Source organism: Durio zibethinus, chromosome 16 (assembly GCF_047325235.1).
Source record: "Durio zibethinus cultivar Kanyao isolate XHJ-2024 chromosome 16, ASM4732523v1, whole genome shotgun sequence".
Taxonomy (NCBI): Eukaryota; Viridiplantae; Streptophyta; class Magnoliopsida; order Malvales; family Malvaceae; genus Durio; species Durio zibethinus.
The window spans coordinates 17586699-17595000 of record NC_143177.1 but is presented as its reverse complement, the minus strand read 5'-3'; positions in this window follow the sequence as shown (position 1 = coordinate 17595000).

Sequence of the window (8302 nt, the reverse complement as noted above, 5' to 3'; positions counted from 1 at the left end):
ACTGGCTCTTCAACCATTACCCATTTCAACTAATTAAAGGCTTGTTGGCACTAGGTGCACTAAACCAACACTCTCCCCTTCTTGAGCAAGTCTGTCAATGGTGTGGTGATTGATGAGTGGCCTTCGATGAAGCACTGGTAGTAGTTAACTAGCCTAAGGAATGATCTCAGCTTGGTGACCTTGGCTGGTAGTTCCCAATCTGAAATTGCATGGACCTTGCTAGCATTCATGCGTATCTTACCACCTTCTACTATGTGGCCTAGAAATGGTACCTCTCACTGGGCAAATCAGCATTTTTCCTTTACGAACAATGCGTTCAGCTATAAAACCTTGAACACTTGTCTCAAGTGGTCCACATGCTCCTCCATTATCTGGCTACATATCACAATATCATCAAAATAAACCACAACAAAATGATCAAAGAATGAGTAGTACCTTGTCCATGAGCATGTAGAATGTTATCAAAGCATTAGTGAGTTTGAATGTCATGACCAAGAATTTGTAAGAGCCATGGCAGGTGACATAAGCAGTTTTGGTCTCATTTTCTTTTATGATCCTGACCTGGTAATACCTTGACTACAAATCTAGCTTGGTGAACCACCTTGTCGAACAAGTCAACAACGAGGGGATAGGATACTTGTTCTTGATAGTCAGCTTGTTTAGTACCTAGTAGTCAATACACAACCACAAGGACACATCATGCTTGCGTTGGAATAAAATCAATGCACCATATGGGCCCTTAGATGGCCTGATGTAGACACCATCAATCATTTCCTTGAGCTATTTCCTTAACTCTTCCAACTCTAGGGGTGACATTCAGTAAAAGACATTGGTTGGCAGCTTGGCCTTAAGCACTAGCTCAATCATATGGTCGATCTCTTTTTTGGGTGGCTACCTACTAGGCAATTGTGTAGGCATCATATCGCTAAAGGCCTCTAACACCTCTAGCACTTCCAAAAAGGTGTCAGTTCCTAGCTCACTAGGTTTATCATACTTTAGGGCAGCTAAGAAAGTGTCTTCATTCCTATTCACCACCTTTGCAAATTGAATAGCCAACAGTACTTTGCTCCCAAACCTGGACTTATGCCTTAGTGGTATAAGCATTGGCACTGTGCATCCAAAATGCATATGCAGTTGGCAAAAAGCATAAGGAGGGCATTAATCCAAACAAGGAAATCTAAACCAATAACAAACTCATAATCATCTAAAGGCATTACCTTAATGGTCTCCTTGCCCTTTCAATCTCTAAGTTGTAGCTATACTCCATGTGCCACTCTAATGGTTAGGACCTTTTTGGAGTTGACTATTTTTATGGTATTAGTACCCTCATCCACTTTTAAGCTGAGTTTTTGGGCTCCATCGCTAATATAAAAAATGTGAAGCTCTTGTGTCCACCAAAGTATTCATCTTCTTGCCCGCCACCTGATCCATATACATTAGTCCATTTGGCTTATAGCTTCCTTTACCTTGACTAGCAATGAGCGCAATTGACCCAAGCTTTAAGATTTCCCTTTCTAGCTCGTCATCTAAACCTTTGTCTATGGTAGCCAACTTACCTTTTTTGGGGCAGTCTTGTGCTTTATGTGGTCCTCCATACAAGTAGCTCTAATTAGACCATCAACATAATCGCCCAACAAAATGAAGCCTTGGAGGACTTGGTAGAGACCATGTGAAAAGAGATAGAGGAACTCAAGGAGGAGTTCAATACTTGCAAAATAGCCATTGGGAATGGCATGATTGCTAGAGTGCCTATGACTCGTGTGGATATCCCTAAGTCTAAAGAGTTCAAAGGGACTAGGGCTACCAATGAAGTGGACAACTTTTTATGAGGGATGGACTAGTACTTTCAGGCCATAGGCATGTGGGATAATGCTACTAAATTAAGCACTGCTTCAATGTATCTTACTGATGTTGCCTTATTGTGGTAGAGATACAGGTGTGATGATGTGAGGTGTGATGGTGCCTTCATTGGAACCTAGGAGGTGTTCCAAAAAGAATTTAGAAGGTAATTCTACCCCGAGTATGCCAATGATGAGGTGTGGGCAAAGTTACACCAGCTTACTTAGTAGGGAGACATAAGGGAATATGTCTAAAATTTCTCTAAAGTGATGCTATAGATTTTAGATTTGAGCAAGACCGAGGGTCTGTTTGCCTTTATGGATAGGCTTAAGACATGTGTGAAGCATGAGCTACAGAGAAGGGGAGTTCATGATCTGGCCAAGACATGACCACCATTGAGTCACTGGTGGAGTTCAAGTCAAACAAGTTCGAGTCTTCCAAGCCCAAAGGGAAGAACAAAGATAAAAGAGATTGGGAACGACAGTTCAAGGGAGGGAGACCATAATTGACAGTCCAAAGATGGGGATCAAGATCGTTTAAACAAGGATGGCTAGGGAAGGCTACCATCAGGAAAGTGAAAGGCTAAGAAAGACTAGGAGCCAATCTCTTGTTACTTATGTGGAGAAGAACATAGAGCCCGAGACTGCCCTAAAAAGGGCAAGATGGCTACCATAGATAATGAGTCAAATGAAGAGCTAGAGAGAGAGACTATAAAGCTTAGGTCAATTGTGCTCAATGTAGTCTAAGGTAAGGGAAGCCGCATGCTAAAAAGATTAATGCATGTGGATCTGTTGGTTATAGGGAAGAAAGTGAACACACTGGTGGACATAGAAGCTTCACATTTGTTCATGTCTAGTGATGAAGCCCAAAAGCTCAATTTGAAGGTGTACAAGGGGATTGGTACCATCAAGACAGTCAACTTTAAGTAGTTTATAGCCATTGGAGTGGCACATAAGGTAAAGCTTCAGCTTAGAGATTGGAAGGGTAAGGACACCATTGAGGTAATACCCTTGGATAACTATGAGTTTGTAATTGGTTTTTAGATTTATTTGTTTAGATTAACACCCTCCTTGTGCCTTTCACCAACTGTTTATGTAATCTGGATGCACAGTGCCAATGCATTGTACCATTGAGGTATAGGTTCAAGATTGGGACTAAGGTGCTACCAACCACTTAATTTGCCAAGGTGGTGAGCAAGAATGAAGACACGTTCTTGGTTGCCCTAAAGTATGATGAACTGAGTAGGCCAAAAACTGACATACCCTTGGAAGTGGTAGAGGTGCTAGAGTCATTTAGCAATGTGATGCTAGCACAGTTGCCTAGCAGGCTACCACTTATGAAAGTGGTGGACCATAAGATCGAGCTGGAGGTTAAGGCTAAGTTGCTAGCCAAGGCCCCTTATCAAATGTCACCCTTAGAGTTGGAGGAGTTGAGGAAGTAGCTTAGGGAGCTAATTGATGCTAGCTATACCAGGCCATCTAAGGCCTCATATGGTGCCTCAGTTCTATTCTGATGAGAGCATGATGGGTCATTGCAATTGTCTATTGACTACCAGGCACTGAGCAAAGTTGATCATCAAGAACGAGTATCCTATCAACCTCATTGTTAGTTTGTTCAACCAACTTGGAGGTGCACGGTGGTTCACCAAACTAGATTTGAGGTCAAGATATTACCAAGTTAGGATCATAGAGGGAGATGAGTTGAAACTACATGTGTCACCTACTATGGCTCTTACAAGTTCTTGGTTATGCCATTTGGACTCATCAATGCTCTGGCAACATTCTGCATGCTCATGAACAAGGTACTACAATCATTTTTGATAATTTTGTTATGGTTTATCTTGATGATATTATGATCTATAGCTAGACATTAAGGGAGCATGTAGACCACCTAAGACAGTTGTTTGAGGTGCTATAGGTGAATGAACTATTTGTAAAGAAGGATAAGTGCTTATTTACCTCGTGAGAGGTATTGTTTCTAGGTCACATAGTGGGAGGTGGCAAGATATGCATGGATGCAAGCAAAATCCATGCAATTTTAGATTAGGAACCACTAGCCAAGGTCACCAAGCTGAGATTATTCCTTAAGCTAGTTAACTACTATCGATACTTCATCAAAGGCCACTCAGCCATTGCCACACCATTGATTGATTTGCTAAATAAAAGGAGAGTGTAGGAGTGAAGCATCAAGTACCAATAAGCCTTTGATCTATTGAAGTAGGTAGTGACAGAATGCTAGTGTTAGCCGTACCAAACCATGCCAAACCATATGAGGTGCATATAGATGCATCAAAATTTGCAATAAGGGGTATGCTAATGTAGGAGAACCATCCGATTGCATTTGAAAGCCAAAAGCTCAATGAGATCGAGCATAGTTATATGGTTCAGGAGAAAGAGATGACAACAATGGTGCACTGCTTATACACTTGGCGGCATTACCTATTGGGGTTGAGGTTTGTGGTTAAAACCAATAATGTTGCTACTAGCTACTTTTGAATGCAGAAGAAACCATCCCCTAAATAGGGCCATTGGAAAGATTTTCTTGTGAAATTTGATTATAGGTTGGAATACAAGCCTGGGAGTACAAACATAGTGGCTGATACCCTAAGTTGAAAGATAGGCCTTGTTGCCATTAACCAGCTAGAAGGATCTTGATGTCGCACATCAGAGAAAGGCTATCCCATGATCTTATAACTAAGACTCTCATCAAACATGCCAAGCAAGGTAAGACTAGATAGTTTTGGTTATAGGATGATTTGTTGTACACCAAGGGTAGTAGGTTGTTTGTACCATATCATGGGAAGCTTTGCAAGGTTATGCAAGAGTGCCATGATTCAAAATGAGTTGGTCACCTAGGGGTGAGCCATACTTTAGCCTTGCTAAAGGACTGTTACTACTGGCTATACATAAGGGATAATGTTGAGGCCTATGCAAAGACTTGTTTTATGTGCCAACAATACAAGGTAAAGCTCAAAACACCAGTGGTCTCTTGAAGTCTTTATCCATACCAGAGCAACCATGGGAAAGTGTCACTTTGGATTTCATAGTTAGTCTACCAAAGGTGGATGGGTTTAGAGGCATTATGGTAATGGTGGGTAGATTTTCCAAGTACAAGACTTTCATTCTAGTAACTAAAGAGTGCCCAGTTGATGAGACAGCCCATTTGTTCTTGAAGAATGTGGTGAAGTACTAGGGAGTACCATAAACCATTATTAGTGATTAGGAAGAGCAATTCACAAGGTGGTTCTCAATTGAGTTGTTCAAGCTATTAGGGTTAGACTTGAACTTTTCCACTAGTGTACATCTCCAGACCAACAGGCAGGCCAAACGAGTGAACAGATTATTGGAAGTCTACCTTAGGCCAAATGAGTGAACAGATTGTTGGAAGCCTAAAGGTATAAAGGACCTTTTAGCGTTGTTAAGAGGGTATGCAAGGTTGCCTGCAAGTTGGATATGCCACCTAAGCTGAGGGTACACCTAATTTTTGACATTAGCATGCTCAAGCCGTTTCATAAGCACTAAGGGGATCTAGGATAGGTAGTGTCGAGGTGTGCATCACTGGGATCCAAAGCCTCATATGAGAAGGAGGTCCAAAGCATTCTTGTTGACTAGGAAGTAAGGTGATAGAATTATTAACCAAGATAAAAGTACTTGGTGCAATGGAAGGGGCTTTTAAATAGTGAGGCAAGTTGGGAACCAATAGAGGACTTATGGTAGTTCCAAGACCAGATTAGGTAGTTTTACACAGAGGATGTGATGAGGGCATCATGCAATCAGGTGGGGGAGAATGTCATGCCCTGGGTAGGTACACCTAGATTTGAGGCCTATACACTAGGTGCCAAGACTCGAGCATTAGGGATAAGCATGAAAGAAGTATCCAAACTGCTTGCACACTAGTTAGACTTGCCTGCACAACTAAGACCAGGCCCTAACATGCTTGCACCATACCTAGGTGGACCCAAAGGAGCTTGGTTAATCCAAAATCATTTAAAAGCATTTAGGATCAGCAGCATTTAGTAGGAGATCTGATCAACCTTTAGAATTAGGGGGATCCTTAGAATTAAGGTGTAATCAGTGTATTAATGTGTAATCCTTATTTCTAGGAATCATGTAACCCCTTGATTTTAGGAAGTAGCCATAACAGTGCTTTTTAAATAGAGGCTCACCCACTCTCAGTTGTATCATTCACCTTTTAGTAATATACAGAGCATTCTAACATTCTCTTATTTTTTTAGCTTACGTATTCTGCCTTTCTAGTTGGTCTAGTACCCGCACACTTGGTTCATAGGCTAACTTAGACATAAGGAGTTAATTCCTTGTCTAAGGCCACATAGATTTTGGCTGAAAGGTCAAAGCCTATGACACTAGGATTTGTGGCCAATTAGTAGAGGAGTGTTGCAGCTAGGGTAGCACACCTGAGTCCCCAAAGTGGGATGGGCATGATGTTGAGTGTCCATCATGTGTGTAAGATCCTAAAATGAGGCTAAAGGCTGAGGCCCTAAAAAATGAGTTTCATGGGATGAGATGAGCCTATAGGCTCTATCCTGGTTTTTGACCAGCATCTGTGTTGTGCCTATAAGATCTTGGCACATAGCTTGCATACGATATAGGCAGGCATGGTGTTAGGTTCTCACCATACTAGAAAGTAATAACCTACTGAAAGCTGGTGCTGTAGGCCCCTGTAAGAATTCAAGGGTCGATGTTCAGGATGTTGACCCCTACAAGCAGAGAAGGGTGCTTATGGCCACCCTAAGAATTATGGGTTGATGAGTTGATGGGAGTTGGGTTCCTCCCTATCAAGGTGTGACTTGACAAGGTCAGGGCTAGGAAAGGCTTATGAGTATACAACTTGAAGGATCAACATTGGGTGGTCCATAGGAAAATGGACTTGAGAAAGGTTGACTTTAACTATGAGTAGTCTTAATGCCACATGGTGTAAGGCTTCGGTCTAAAGATTACGTGACCCATGACATATGTATTAGAGCCATGGTTGCCTTAGTAGTGTGATTAACGTGGCTTCAAGTGTGGGCATGATAACATGAAATTGAGGTTTTGCTAAGCTCAAAGAGAGCTATTAAGATGAGAATGAGGTTTGTGAAGGTTCAAAAATAAGCTAATGATGTGTTATGAGAAAAATTGGCTTACGTGGAAAGCCTTCGGATAGGCTTTTAGAAGCCAAGTAAAAGGGCACGGGAGTCTAGCCTCACCTAGAGAAAGGTGTTGGTGTGTGTAGGGATATAATGCCCTTGTGGTGGGAAAACCATGATGAGACCAAAATCCAAAAAAGGCATACACCATGAAATGGTGTTGAATAAGGCCACGTGGGCCAAGTGAGTCTATCCTAAGGGACATGAGTCATTTGTATTGAGAACAGTTACTAACATGTGCACTTGTTGTATAGTGCAAGTGCCCTAGCGGGGTACGAGCTGAGTATTTGGTTTTAAGCATGGAGCCATTCTATAGAGGCAGAAGAGTTTAAGTTGGCTGGGGATTGAAGCCATAAGTTGTGATGGTCGGTGGACCATGAGTTCTCATGGTCAAAGGATCATAAGAGTATGCTAGTCTGTGGGCTATGTTTTAGGTTGGCCAAAAGGGAAGGCCTTATGAGATGTGGTGGTCAATGGGCCACGACAGTATATGGTTCAATAGAATGAGCAAGCAGGAATTGGCCAGTTGATAAGGCCTTATGAGTTGTGTGGATTAGAGGATCAATTAAGTTGAGTAAGCTGAGGGTAATGGCATTCAAGTGGCATCCAGTCAGTGGATTAGATGAGTTTGAGTAAAGGTAAAGGATAAGCTAATGGTGACTGAGCCATAAACAGGATAGTTTGAGTAAATGCTAGCCTATAGGAGGGCCATGAATTTGAGTAGGTTAGTGGACCTTAAGTACTGAGTGGGTTGGTGAAGCCTTAGATGGAGCTGGTCAAGAGACCTTTTGTTCAAAGTGAATCAGTGGATTTTTGAGTTGTGTGTGGGCTTTGGGTTACCCTTTTGAGCTATGCTAAAGAAAAGGCAAGTTGAATTGTGAAACCATCATGGAGACATGGTTGCATACAGAGTTGAGTCTAAGTAAAAGTGGGAGAAACTTATGTTTCCCATGGAACAGAGCCTAAGTTTATTAAGCATTGTGTTTGAGTTTGAGATAGAGACCAAGTAGTGTGCATTAAGGTGCCACCACAAGGGCAGTTGGCCAGAGGGCCACACTTAGAGAGGTGAACTTAGAAGAGCTAAATAGACCCAAGTTGTGAGATGGCCAAAGTGTTTGAATGCCACCATGTTAGGGTTTATCGTGGGTGGTGTCATATGAGTGCAGTTGACCTAAGCACCATGTCCAAAGGGGCGTATCAAAAAGTCAGTGCCACAGGTGTGTGGTTGGTGTGCTAGGTCACGTCTTACGAGGGCACACCAATGTATGGCAAAATAGATAATCATTCATTCTACTGAGGGTCATGATCCACTAAGGT